Here is a 15039-nt window from a genome sequence, read left to right as displayed (position 1 = left end):
GGCATTTGGTGGGCCGCTGTGAGATACAGGAAGCTGGACTAGATGGGCCTATGGCCTGATCCAGTGGGGCTGTTCTTATGTTCTTTTGTTCTTATGCTTCCCAGCAACTGCTTTTCAAATGTAGGCTGCCCCTGCCATTGCTCCTGCCAGCTGCTTCAGGACCCCGGAACAATGCCCAGGCCCCCCACAACAACCCTACTGCATTGCCACTGACTTTGAGGGCTCAGTAGCCTGGCTTGGTGGACCCAAAGATGGGTATGAGTCTTCACTGCTGCTCAGACTACCCAACCTCTGATGCCACCCCTGGCATTAGTACAGAACATGGTTACTCCATTTATGGCTAGTGGCCATCCTGTGGCAGTCTTCTTAGACAGAAGAACCAGATGTTGGATGCCAATCGGTGCCAGCTGGTTCATGAACGTCTGAAACAGCCTTCTGTACCAGTCAGACAATAGATCCATCTTGTTCAGTGATGTCTGTGCTGACTGGCAGTGGCTCCCCAGGATTTTAGACAGGGCATTTCTCAGCCTACCTGGAGGTGCTGCCAGGGATTGAACCTGGGGTCTTCTGCAGGTCTTCTGCCATTGACCTATGTATGGTTCCTCCCCCTTGACTGCTGTCCACCTGTTCCACCAGCCTTTGCTTAGAGAGCCGCCATGCTGGCTGACTTTACTAAGAGACTTGTATGCATGATTTCAGATCTTTTTATCCCTCGCTGTCCTACTGCCGTTCTAGCAACTGAGAGCAAGCACAGCAACCGGGAGAGTAAACTGTAAACTCAGAGATCCCTGGTTTAATCTCCTGTCTCCCATGAGCTTTTGCAGTGCCACTCAGCCTCAGCCACCCCCCCCCATTAGCAATATGGAGGCCATAATGCCAGTAGGTTGGTTGCAAAAATGACTGAAATTTGTTCTATGATGTGCATGGAGCAGACACAAAAGGTGTGATATAGCAGGCTAAGTGGTGTCTTTTTTTTTTAAATTTGTGTTTCCATATGTATATACCTTCACACCCTGTGTTTTCAGGCTCCAGCATTTCATTTTGTTATGGCATTGACTCTACATAAGAACATAAGAACAGCCCCACTGGATCAGGCCATAGGCCCATCTAGTCCAGCTTTCTGTATCTCACAGCTGCCCACCAAATACCCCAGGGAGCACACCAGATAACAAGAGACCTCATCCTGGTGCCCTCCCCTGCATCTGGCATTCTGACAAAACCCATTTCTAAAATCAGGAGGTTGCGCATACACATCATGGCTTGTACCCCATAATGGATTTTTCCTCCAGAAACTTGTCCAATCCCCTTTTAAAGGCGTCTAGTCTAGACGCCAGCACCACATCCTGTGGCAAGGAGTTCCACAGACCAACCACATGCTAGTAAAGAAATATTTTCTTTTGTCTGTTCTAACTCTCCCAACACTCAATTTTAGTGGATGTTCCCTGGTTCTGGTATTATGTGAGAGTGTAATGAGCATCTCCCTATCCACTCTGTCCATCCCCTGCATAATTTTGTGTGTCTCAATCATGTCCCCCCTCAGGTGTCTCTTTTCTAGGCTGAAGAGGCCCAAACGCCGTAGCCTTTCCTCATAAGGAAGGTGCCCCAGCCCCGTAATCATCTTAGTTGCTCTCTTTTGCACCTTTTCCATTTCCACTATGTCTTTTTTGAGATGCGGCGACCAGAACGGGACACAATACTCCAGGTGTGGCCTTACCATCGATTTGTACAACGGCATTATAATACTAGCCGTTTTGTTCTCAATACCTTTTCTAATGATTCCAAACATAGAATTGGCCTTCTTCATTGCCGCCGCACATTGGGTTGACACTTTCATCGACCTGTCCACCACCACCCCAAGATCTCTCTCCTGATCTGCCACACACAGCTCAGAACCCATTAGCCTATATGTGAAGTTTTGATTTTTTGCCCCAATGTGCATGACTTTACACTTACTGACATTGAAGCGCATCTGCCATTTTGCTGCCCATTCTGCCAGTCTGGAGAGATCCTTCTGGAGCTCCTCACAATCACTTCTGGTCTTCACCACTTGGAAAAGTTTGGTGTCGTCTGCAAACTTAGCCACTTCACTGCTGAACCTTTCTCCAGGTCATTTATGAAGAGGTTGAAAAGCACCGGTCCCAGGACAGATCCTTGGGGCACACCGCTTTTCACCTCTCTCCATTGTGAAAATTGCCCATTGACACCCACTCTCTGCTTCCTGGCCTCCAACCAGTTCTCAATCCATGAGAGGACCTGTCCTCTAATTCTACATGATACAAGACGTTCATGTCTACAAGACGTTCACAGATCACAAAGCAGCTGCTTTCCAGGAACATGAAGTGTCCCTCTTGAGCAGAGGCCTGAACATAGAGAAGGCCTGAGTGCTGTGTCTGGCAGGTGAGCTGCTCTGGTGTGCCTGAGACAAATTCACAAAGCCCATTTTCTGGCCCTCCCAAACCATAGCAGGAAGTGAGAGGGCGCCACAGTCACAACACCCGACAGTATCAAATGGCAGCAACTGAACCTCAAGCAGAAACGAGCAGGTAGCTGCTGTGAGGGCATGCAAGGAGATGTGGGAGTGCATACTGGCCTTTCTCAGGACGCACATAGACTGCTGTAGGTGGGCATGAGCCATTGGGGAACAGTGATCATGCTGCGATCCGTTTTGACGTGCACGTTGGGGGAAGAATACCAGGCAAATCTCTAACAAAAACCCTTGACTTCCGACGGGCGGACTTCCCTCAAATGAGGAGGCTGGTTAGAAGGAGGTTGAAAGGGAGGGTAAAAAGAGTCCAGTCTCTCCAGAGTGCATGGAGGCTGCTTAAAACAACAGTAATAGAGGCCCAGCAGAGGTGTATACCGCAAAGAAAGAAGGGTTCCACTAAATCCAGGAGAGTGCCCGCATGGCTAACCAGCCAAGTTAGAGAGGCTGTGAAGGGCAAGGAAGCTTCCTTCCGTAAATGGAAGTCTTGCCCTAATGAAGAGAATAAAAAGGAACATAAACTGTGGCAAAAGAAATGTAAGAAGGTGATAGGGGAGGCCAAGCGAGACTATGAGGAACGCATGGCCAGCAACATTAAGGGGAATAATAAAAGCTTCTTCAAATATGTTAGAAGCAGGAAACCCGCCAGAGAAGCGGTTGGCCCTCTGGATGGTGAGGGAGGGAAAGGGGAGATAAAAGGAGACTTAGAGATGGCAGAGAAATTAAATGAGTTCTTTGCATCTGTCTTCACGGCAGAAGACCTCGGGCAGATACCGCAGCCCGAACGGCCCCTCCTAACCGAGGAGTTAAGTCAGATAGAGGTTAAAAGAGAAGATGTTTCAGACCTCATTGATAAATTAAAGATCAATAAGTCACCGGGCCCTGATGGCATCCACCCAAGGGTTATTAAGGAATTGAAGAATGAAGTTGCAGATCTCTTGACTAAGGTATGCAACTTGTCCCTCAAAACGGCCACAGTGCCAGAAGATTGGAGGATAGCAAATGTCACGCCTATTTTTAAAAAGGGAAAGAGGGGGGACCCGGGAAACTATAGGCCGGTCAGCCTAACATCCATACCGGGTAAGATGGTGGAATGCCTCATCAAAGATAGGATCTCAAAACACATAGACGAACAGGCCTTGCTGAGGGAGAGTCAGCATGGCTTCTGTAAGGGTAAGTCTTGCCTCACAAACCTTATAGAATTCTTTGAAAAGGTCAACAGGCATGTGGATGCGGGAGAACCCGTGGACATTATATATCTGGACTTTCAGAAGGCGTTTGACACGGTCCCTCACCAAAGGCTACTGAAAAAACTCCACAGTCAGGGAATTAGAGGACAGGTCCTCTCGTGGATTGAGAACTGGTTGGAGGCCAGGAAGCAGAGAGTGGGTGTCAATGGGCAATTTTCACAATGGAGAGAGGTGAAAAGCGGTGTGCCCCAAGGATCTGTCCTGGGACCGGTGCTTTTCAACCTCTTCATAAATGACCTGGTGACAGGGTTGAGCAGTGAAGTGGCTAAGTTTGCAGATGACACCAAACTTTTCCGAGTGGTAAAGACCAGAAGTAATTGTGAGGAGCTCCAGAAGGATCTCTCCAGACTGGCAGAATGGGCAGCAAAATGGCAGATGCGCTTCAATGTCAGTAAGTGTAAAGTCATGCACATTGGGGCAAAAAATCAAAACTTTAGATATAGGCTGATGGGTTCTGAGCTGTCTGTGACAGATCAGGAGAGAGATCTTGGGGTGGTGGTGGACAGGTCGATGAAAGTGTCGACCCAATGTGCGGTGGCAGTGAAGAAGGCCAATTCTATGCTTGGGATCATTAGGAAGGGTATTGAGAACAAAACGGTTAGTATTATAATGCCGTTGTACAAATCGATGGTAAGGCCACACCTGGAGTATTGTGTCCAGTTCTGGTCGCCGCATCTCAAAAAAGACATAGTGGAAATGGAAAAGGTGCAAAAGAGAGCGACTAAGATGATTACGGGGCTGGGGCACCTTCCTTATGAGGAAAGGCTACGGCGTTTGGGCCTCTTCAGCCTAGAAAAGAGACGCTTGAGGGGGGACATGATTGAGACATACAAAATTATGCAGGGGATGGACAGAGTGGATAGGGAGATGCTCTTTACACTCTCACATAATACCAGAACCAGGGGACATCCACTAAAATTGAGTGTTGGGCGGGTTAGGACAGACAAAAGAAAATATTTCTTTACTCAGCGCGTGGTTGGTCTGTGGAACTCCTTGCCACAGGATGTGGTGCTGGCGTCTAGCCTAGACGCCTTTAAAAGGGGATTGGACGAGTTTCTGGAGGAAAAATCCATTATGGGGTACAAGCCATGATGTGTATGCGCAACCTCCTGATTTTAGGAATGGGTTAAGTCAGAATGCCAGATGCAAGGGAGGGCACCAGGATGAGGTCTCTTGTTATCTGGTGTGCTCCCTGGGGCATTTGGTGGGCCGCTGTGAGATACAGGAAGCTGGACTAGATGGGCCTATGGCCTGATCCAGTGGGGCTGTTCTTATGTTCTTATGTTCTTATGGCATAGGAAACATATGGCCGTGGCACGACAAGTGTGAGGGTTGGGCTATTCACTCACAGTTTGGCTTTGCTGCCTGCTCTGGTTTACATAGGAGGCTTCAGCACCTCCTGGCACGCTGTGGTGCAGCCCTCCTTTGCAGCTTGTTCGCAGTCCTGGAGTCGCTTGCTCCCTGGCAAAGAGAGGAGTTCCCGGAGCCAGCTTTTCGACACGCAAGAGTTGACTGCAAGATACAAAACAGTTTCTCTGGCTGAGGTTGACTGGGCTGTGGTAACGCAGGCCTGGTGCACAGAGTCAGCTTCCAGCTACCCCCTTAGCACCAACTGTTTTACAAGTTTGTTTCCCCTGCCTTAATTTTATCAGTTTAAGACTTAATTTGCAGCTCGCCTTCCAAATGGCCCCCAAACACCACTTTGGATTTTTTATGTCCTTGTCAAGGTCTGTCACTTTCTGCAGTCCCTTCCCCTGACAGTCCCTGTTGATCCTCTGGGATCCTGGGACAGCTCTTAGCGAGCTCCTTTGCATAGCAAGCAGGTCAAGGCTTTCATGGAAGCGCAGCCACTCTCCACAGTCTTCTGGGAGCTGGTCCCAGGTGCCTCCTCAGTGCAGTGGTGTTTCAGCGACTCTGAATGGGGCTCCCTGGGATATTCCTGCTTTGAAATGGCAGCCTGGCAAGCTTGGCACAGAGTTGGGAGATCAGCCAGTCCCCTAACGAACTTCCTATTTGCATTTGCCAGGTGTTGTGTCAATATTAATTGGTTGCCTGCGCTGTTAATACCCTTCTCTCTTCACAGATGAGCAAACCAAATGTTTGCAAAGTGGGGGTATCTTGAGATACCCAACCAGTGACTTGTCATGTGGAACATAAGAACAGCCCCACTGGATCAGGCCACAGGCCCATCTAGTCCAGCTTCCTGTATCTCACAGTGACCCACCAAATGCCCCAGGGAGCACACCAGATAACAAGAGACCTCATCCTGGTGCCCTCCCTTGCATCTGGCATTCTGACATAGCCCATTTCTAAAACCAGGAGGTTTTGTACCCTGTAATGGATTTTTCCTCCAGAAACTTATCCAATCCCCTTTTAAAGGCGTCCAGGCCAGATGCCGTCACCACATCCTGTGGCAAGGAGTTCCACAGACCAACCACATGCTGAGTAAAGAAATATTTTCTCTTGTCTGTTCTAACACTCCCAACACTCAATTTTAGTGGATGTCCCCTGGTTCTGGTGTTATGTGAGAGTGTAAAGAGCATCTCTCTATCCACTCTGTCCATCCCCTGCATAATTTTGTATGTCTCAATCCTTTGACCAGATCTTTCCAATGTAAGACCAGTGAGCTGGTTGTGACTCCCTCTCTATTTGCAACCCCATGGGGGGGATTTCCAAAGACAAAGGGTGGCCCTTTTCTGCTACTTTGTGGAAATGACTGAAGCCCATCCAAACATAACCAAAGTGGGAATGGAAGTGGGAGAATGTCGGCATTGCCCCACGTGCATGACTTCTTCCTGGATTCAGAGGGACACCATGGAGTTGGCACCATGTCATGAATATGTACATGTTAGGCCTAGGTGGGTAGTAGAAGCCTGAACCAAACTAAGTCAGTAACGGAGAAGTGGCTAGCAGTTCCTAGCTGCAAGAATGTGAGTAAATAAACAAAAAGATTGTTGTCTTTCCTTTGCTGACCAGAAAGGGCAGACAACAAGAATTACAACCCATTGGAATGTTAGCACCTTAGGAGACAGAGAGGAGCCTGATCCTGATCAAGTGTGATGGAATGCAGCTATGGATCTCCAGGTGGGAGGGGTAAAGAACTATGGGGGGCCAACCAGGCCAACTTTAAGAAGGTTCTGTCCTCAAGAGTTCCGATTAGACAGTCTAAATAAGTATGAAGTCACCTCAGCACTATTAGCATAAGAGGTATAATAGTGAGTGCCCCAAGGGGTGTGCGTGTTCCTTCTTGAACAGAGCTTTTGGGTGCAACATCCTGCATGCTGTGAGCTCCATTGTCCATCATGGGCACCTGGCCTCATAGGTAGCCTTGAGGCTAAAAGGTCTACAAGAGTAACTGACCCAGGTGAGAGAGAGGGATTAATAGAGATAGCCAGCTAGCTTTATTATTTTATTGCTGATATGTTTCCTAGATGTTTATGCCTCTAGCATTTGCTGCCTTATGTAACCTTATGTACCCTGCACATGCCCAATCTCGTCTGATCTTGGAAGCTAAGCAGGGTCAGGCCTGGTTAGTACTTGGATGGGAGGCTGCCTGGGAATACCGGGTGCTATAGGCTTATACCATAGTCTTTCGAAACTGAAGGTTGCCAACCATTAATAAACTAAAATCTCTTTTACTAAGTTGTTTCATTGTCTGTTGGGGACAAAGGTTCAGAATCCTGCTTAGCTGTTCAGCAAGCTACCAAGTGCTCATTGAGGTCTAGTAACTTGAGGACTGAAGCTTTAATTGGAGAAAGAGCTCAGTGCCTGCAAGGGATAGAGTTAAGCCTAGAGGGTCTCAGTGTCCCTGGACTGAGGCACTGGCACATACAGGGTGGTGGCAGTACTACTGGACAGGGGGGCCTTGAGGGCTTTAGGGTTCGAGAACCAAGAACTCTGAGCACCCCAAACCCCCCTAAGTTTACGACACACCAGTGTTCCCATCCTGTGGCAGCCAGCCAGCCAGGCCACCTGGGCCATCTGCCTCTGAGGTTCACTCAGTGTGGTAATTGCTGAGGGAATGAAAACCTGCTGCACTTTTACCATCAAGGTGAATTGGAGATGGGGGGAACCAAAGCAGAGCAGACCTGAAGGAAGAACACGCTGAGTTAGAATTAAGCTAAAACTGTTTTTCTGGCAGCTCATCGGTTGGGCAGCCCTGTCAAGTTAATTAAAACGTCAGAGTGGTCCTCTGTGGAGCACTTGTCCGTTGTGCCCTCCTGCCTGTGGCCCCAGTTGTGCTAAGTGTGCTTTAATGGGATTCTGTTACAGTGGCCCTGTGGACCTTCCGCGTGGCTTTACTCAAAAGGCCTTAGCTTTTTAGGAGTGACTGTGCTGCTCAATCGGCTTCTCCGTCTTTCCTCTCCTTTTAACCTGTAGTAGATCACTTGCATGAAATCTGCTGTGGCTGTTGCACTGCCAATAGTTGTTTGCCCAAGAAAAACTGCACTGCGCTCAAGCCCTGGCAACTGGACTGAAGGCGGACCACGTGCCACAGCCCCCACCCTCTCCCATTCAGGACGTGTGGTGCTTCTGTTCCGCTGCATGGAGCAACCGGGAACCTTGCAGGTGCCACTGAAGGGGTTCCTCCCAGTACTCCCCAGACCCCTTCCTCTGCTGCCTCCCTTGTGACTCTTCCTAGCCTGTGAGCCGCTCGGGGCAGGGACCCAGAAGGCTCCATACATGTGGAGGGCACAACTGGAATCATCCTCCACCCTAACACACCTCCCTGTGAGTGAGTAAAGAAGGTTGACATCTCACTTATATTGCTTAGAGTGAGATCTTGCCAGCAGCACAAGGGTCTGCTGGGATTGTCCCTCCCTCTTGCACCCAAGGAACAAGTGTGCTCATCAGTGCTGCACTGAGTCACATTAGGCGTTGAGAATGTTGGAAGACCCCTGGTGGGTGGTTGCGCCTTTCCAATGCAGCTCCCTCCTGGCTTTGAGGCAAGTGGCAGAGCCCATTTCTGTTGCCTGCCAGGCTTTTCACTGGTGGTTCCGTGTCACTGTGTGTCGTGGTTCCTGCCTTGGCCCAGTAGGTGCAGTGCTCCTCCCTCTGTTTTATCTCTTGGGGCTTCTTGTTTGCTGCCTATTTCTTTTATTGTTTTAACTCTTTTACTGAGCTGCTTTGGATGTCCCTTCGATGGTACTGAAAGGTAGGATAGGATTATTTTGGATAAACCAACTGTACTCCCCAAGGCAGCATGACATGTCCAGTATGAGAGTCCCTGAGTAGTAATCAACAACGTGGCCTGGATAGGACTTTCCATTGCCCAGGGCTGGACTCTTGGCACTCTACAGGACTCCTACCAGTTTTCACAGACCCCTGCCTGTCTCCTTCTGACCCTGTCTTCCTCAGGGTGGTGCTGGAGTCTTGTGCTCCAGGCGTACCTTGCTGGGAAGCTGCTCCTGCAAACAGTGAGCACATTAGACCTCTGCATTAGGAAGAGTTTGTTTCATTAGCAGGGAAAGCTGCTGGGGCTGTGCCTTCCTCACGGAGCCTGGGTGTTAACAGTTCAAACTGAGAACTGATTGAGCAATTTTTGGAAGTGGATTCCCCCCTCCGTTATTCGGCTCTGCTTGTTTCAAGGCAATTGCAGTTGCTTGCTGCATAAAGACCCCAAATGGCCTTTCAGCAGGCTGGTCAGCCAGGCAAAGTGGACATTCAAAGTGGCTTCAAACACAAAGCTGGGCACAAGTCTGGGGTCTTTGTTTTAAGAACATAAGAACAGCCCCACTGGATCAGGCCATAGGCCCATCTAGTCCAGCTTCCTGTATCTCACAGCAGCCCACCAAATGCCCCAGGGAGCACACCTGATAACAAGAGACCTGCATCCTGGTAATCTCCCTTGCATCTGACATTGCCCATTTCTAAAATCAGGAGGTTGCACATACACATCATGGCTTGTAACCCGTAATGGATTTTTCCTCCAGAAACTTGTCCAATCCCCTTTTAAAGGCATCCAGGCCAGATGCCATCACCACATCCTGTGGCAAGGAGTTCCACAGACCAACCACACGCTGAGTAAAGAAATATTTTCTATTGTCTGTCCTAACTCTCCCAACATTCAATTTTAGTGGCTGTCCCCTGGTTCTGGTGTTATGTAATAGTGTAAAGAGCATCTCTCTATCCACTTTATCCTTCCCATGCATAATTTTGTATGTCTCAATCATGTCCCCCCCTCAGGCGCCTCTTTTCTAGGCTGAAGAGGCCCAAAAGCCGCAGCGTTTCCTCATAAGGAAGGTGCCCCAGCCAAGCAATCATCTTAGTTGCCCTCTTTTGCACCTTTTCCATTTCCACTATGTCCTTTTTGGGATGTGGCGACCAGAACTGGACACAATACTCCAGGTGTGGCCTTACCATCGATTTGTACAACAGCATTATAATATTAGCTGTTTTGTTCTCAATACCTTTTCTAATGATGCCAAGCATAGAATTGACCTTCTTTACTGCCGCCGCACATTGGGTCGACACTTTCATCAACCTGTCCACCACGACCCCAAGATTTCTCTCCTGATCTGTCACAGACAGCTCAGAACCCATTAGCCTATATGTGAAGTTTTGATTTTTTGCCCCAATGTGCATGACTTTACACTTACTGACATTGAAGCGCATCTGCCATTTTGCTGCCCATTCTGCCAGTCTGGAGAGATCCTTCTGGAGCTCCTCACAATCACTTCTGGTCTTCACCACTCGGAAAAGTTTCGTGTCGTCTGCAAACTTAGCCACCGTGCTGCTCAACCCTGTCTCCAGGTATGAAGAGGTTGAAAAGCACCAGTCCCAGGACAGATCCTTGGGGCACACCGCTTTTCACTTCTCTCCATTGTGAAAATTGCCCATTGACACCCATTCTCCGTTTCCTGGCCTTCAACCAGTTCTCAGTCCAGGAGAGGACCTGTCCTCTAATTCCCTGACTGTGGAGTTTTTTTAGTAGCCTTTGGTGAGGGACCGTGTCAAATGCCTTCTGAAAGTCCAGATATATAATGTCCACGGGTTGTCCCGCATCCACATGCCTGTTGACCTTTTCAAAGAATTCTATAAGGTTCGTGAGGCAAGACTTACCCTTACAGAAGCCAGGCTGATTCTCCCTCAGCAATTTAGAATCCAGCTCAGAGGGCAGCGCAGAAGGCACAAGTTGCCTCCTGGTTTAGAGTCGCATTACCCCCACTTGGGTGGTGTGTCGACTCTCTCTCCCAGATCTGGAGTTCTCCCAGTAGGAATCCTGCACATGCAGGAGGCTTGGGGTTATGGGCTGGTACCTGTGAGCCAGTTCACATCCACAAGCACCTCAAAACATACCCTACAGGCGAGTTTATAAAAGTTCCCTCTCAAAGCAGGGGGAAGTGTCACTTTGCGCCGAGAGAGTCCCTAGAGCTCCTGGGAGCTTCTCCAGGTAAGGCTAGTCAAAGTCCCAGCCAGCAATGCTGGAGAGTCAGTGCCAGTCACTGTCACCAGTGCTGAGCTACAGAGGCCAATCATGATCTGACTTGGTTCCGGGTGGGCATTTTCAGAGCATGTTGTCAGATGAGGCAGGGCAGTGCCTAATTGGTAAAAAAATAAAATAAATGCTGGGATAGTCTCTCTGCCTTGTAACTGTACATGGGAATACGCTGCAGATGTTCAGTGGTGAAGCACTCTGCACTTCCTCAGAGGCATGCACCCTGCAAATGTGTTTCAAGCAGAGGCATGTTTGCAGAGGAGAGAGAGAGAGTCATGCTAAATAGGTATAGTTAAAGGAGGAAAGACTCACAAGGTTGAAACCAGCAGAGTGATTTTTTTCCCTGAATGCAACTTTTGCACATCTCTTGCCAGCTGCTAACCAAGCGAGCGGGGGCTTGCCTCTGAGCAGTCCTGGTGTGTCTTGGCAGATATTTGCTCAGAATAGGGACTGCCCACGACCAGGCCAGATTCAACAGAACTGACTGTGCCTCAGGTGGAGGCAGGAGGAGCAAAGAGTCTCCCTGGCAGGCAAGATCCTATGGGAGGAGGCAGTCCCTTACATCACCTGCTCCCAGACCCTTTGAGGACTTGACTTGAGCCTGGAGCAGGCTGGCAGCTGGAGAGCAGGGAAGGAGTTGTGTTTGGGTATACCGTAAGTGCACGCTCTGCTTGCATGCACGGATGAAGTCATTCCTTGATATGAGTGGCTGAGAAATCAGGAGTCAGTTAATCCCAATGAATTTTTGTGAATGTGGTGTACTGCAGAGACCAAGGACCTCTGCTCTGTTTATTTTATTTATGTAAAATTGGTTTATCCGCCGCCATCTGCCAGAATTCTTGAGTTTCTTTGAAGGCAATAAAGCAGCACCAGACCAGTCAAAATATAATCATATGTTGAACCACCCAAGCAGCCAAAAATAACCCGTAAAACATTTGGTCCCTTTGACTCTGCCCACCACGCTGGGGACTCTCCTGGGTGCCCCGTCCTCCTGGGCGGCAGCTCTGACCAGATCCTTGTGGCAAGAGCAGGCACCTGCTCGATCAGCACCTCCCTGCAGCAGGCCTGGAAGCCTCGCCGCGATGCCCCAAAGGGCAAAAGTTCAAGCCTCGCTGCTTGCGGGACATGGTGCAGAGCCGAGAGCCAAGGCTTGCTGGGCTCAAGAGCAGGAAGCTGCAGCGATGGCATGGGAGTGCTTCCCACATGGGATCCATTCAGCCGGCTTCCAACGGCCCCGTCTCTCTGTCTCTGCCTTGGTGTTTTTTTTTCTCTTCCCCCTGCCATGAAATATTTTTCTTCTCACTCAGGCTTGCCAGACACACCAAGCCGAACTCCAAGCTCAGCTGCATTCAGCAAAATTCCCTCCTGCCCTTGGAGCGGACAGCAGGCAGGAGCACTTCGCCCCCTGCTCCCGTGACCGGCTGGGCCAGGATCCGGCTCGGCCTCCGCTTGCTGCCAGCCCAGCTCCAGCTCCAGCTCCAGCTCTGCCTTATGATCCATCTCTTTTTTCCGAACCACAAGGCAGCATTTCCTGAATTAATCTCTCCGGCTCTGAGCTGGCTGCCACTCTCCCGCTTCTCCAGGGGCTACTGGAGTGACCTGAGGCACTTCCCTGCTGTACTTTGCAAACATTCCTGCTGTTTATCAGGACTGTCTCTGAGACTTTTCTGGTGCCCACTAAACAGTAAAGCACTTTGAGGAGGGTCAGGCTCCCTCCCCACCTCTTCTTGGGAAGGCTGAATTATTAGGAATTGATCCCCAGTGATTTCTTCACATTCCTGATCTCTAGACACACCTGGAAAGCCCCCCAGAACCTCCCCCTCTAATTCTCATTAGCTCCAGATTCTTCCAAAAACGGCCTGCCTTTGGTTGCTTTCTACAAATGGTTGCACTATTTCTGTGCATAGAGGAAATCTGAGTTCCCTTGTACTCAGCTGTGTTGACCCTGGTTGTTTCATATTTGTGCAGGGGCCTAGACAATTTGCATGCAGCTTGTAGTCAGAGGACAACGGATGGGGACAGACTCAGCAGAAAGCGGTCTGGTTGTAGTGCTTGGTCCCTGCTGTTCTCCCCTGAGTGCAACTATAACATCCCCCAATCAGTGCAATGGAAATGAAGGACACCCTGGTCTCTACATTCCCCTCCCCCCCCCATTAACAAGATTCAGCGAACCAAAGGTGTCTGTGCAGAACCCAGCATTTTTCCTATAGGCATATGCCCCTAGTTTGACGGCTTGGCTTATACACTCAGCAGCACCAGGAGTTCAGGATTCTTTCTGGACTGCACGTTGCTCTTGGCCACATATTCTGAAGGAAGGGGCTGCAATGAGAACCTGAGAGATCTGCCAGCACACAAGCACCACAATCACGGAGCAAATTTGGAGGCCTTGCAAAATTTGCTGCTGTTCATGTGAAACCACTTTTATGGAGTCAGGGTCAGTCTTCTCTGCTCTGACTTACATCTCTGCAGCTTTCTTTACCTGCGCGCGCTCTCTCTCTCTCTCTTTCTCTCATGAGATGGCAGGGATTGCACCTGAGATTCAACCTCGCCCATGGCCGCTCTCTACAAGCATAGCATTGGCTGCAGTTTCTGTCTCAGGTGACGCTAAAGCACTCTGAAAATACCATATGCTGTGTTGTTGTTATTGCTGGCTTTATTGTAAGCAGTCTTGGGTCATCTTGTCTGAAAGATGGGATAAATTACTTTTTAAATGAATCAGTAGCAGTAAATGAGAGCAGGAGGCAGAGATGGCAGCACTGGGGTCTCTTGTCAAGGAGGGGGCAGCTGCAAGTGTCTGGAAGAAAGATTTGCTGTCGGGAGGCTTCGTGCCACAGTTTGGGTGAGGGTGTTTCTCTGCTGAGTTTCCTGTGCCTTTTGCGACTATCTGAATAGGAAAAATCCAGCGGACATAAAAGCTTTTCCTCTGCACAGTGAGGCAATGAGTGGGGAAGTGTTGCTTGCTGGATTTCTGCCTGTGTGCATCAGGAATGACAGTGGCAAAGCTGGGTGCTCGTATGTTGAGAGTTGGTGTTTACTTGGGAACTCTGGCCAAAACTGTGGTGCGAATTTTAGATAGTATCCAGCATGATTGGAAGCCAAATGGTGGCCTGGTCCACTCAGAGCTGGTGGCGGAGGCAGGAGAATGCCTTACTTGCTCTGGGACTGCAGAGCTGCTTGAATCCAATGTGTCATATTTTCTCATCTTGTTATACGGTGCCATCAAATGCACACCAGCAATTTGCCACATAGCATGAGCATAAAGGAAAGATCTTTGCCCCAGTGGGCTTGTGGTCTTCCTGAATGCTTCTCTTCTATAAAGCAGATGCAGATCAGAGCAGGTTCAACTACCTGGCTTCTTCATTATTATTTTTTTAAGAAGGGGCGCTAAGAATTTACTGGACACCTCTGTCCATACAGGGAGCGACACTGCCATCTGCTGGTTATTGCATAGATCCACTCCTGCTTGAGACTCAGAAATGCTTTTTGGGTAAGGATTGATTTTGCATTGCCTCAAAGCAATAGCTCAACCAGATTGTACTCATCATAAAGAGGAGGTACCCAGACAGGCAATAGCATTTTTTGAGAGCAGTTTAGGTTTGGTTCAGTCATCACATGATACCTTGTGAATGGGCCATTGGAGATCTGACAACCCAAAGCAGAATGCTCCTGTATCAGCTCAATTGCAGTGGTTTTCAAGAGAGCCAGTTCACCCAGTCGAAAACAACATAAGAGCCCCGCTGGATCAGGACAAAGGCCCGTCTCGTCCAGCTTCCTGTATCGCAGTGGCCCACCAAATGCCTCAAGACACCAAAACCGCACAAGACAACAAGAGACCTGCCTCCTGGTACCCTCCCTCGTATCTGACATTC

General features: G+C 49.3%; 1 protein-coding gene across 1 annotated transcript in view; it reads left to right on the top strand.

The window, feature by feature from the left end:
* Positions 1-15039, top strand: part of DIS3L2 (DIS3 like 3'-5' exoribonuclease 2) — a 267654-nt gene that overhangs the window by 231761 nt on the left and 20854 nt on the right. The gene's annotated exons all lie outside the window — the stretch shown is intronic.

Source organism: Tiliqua scincoides, chromosome 3 (assembly GCF_035046505.1).
Source record: "Tiliqua scincoides isolate rTilSci1 chromosome 3, rTilSci1.hap2, whole genome shotgun sequence".
NCBI lineage: Eukaryota > Metazoa > Chordata > Lepidosauria > Squamata > Scincidae > Tiliqua > Tiliqua scincoides.
Note: the sequence above shows the minus strand (reverse complement) of the source record. Positions and strands in the feature narration are given on the sequence as shown.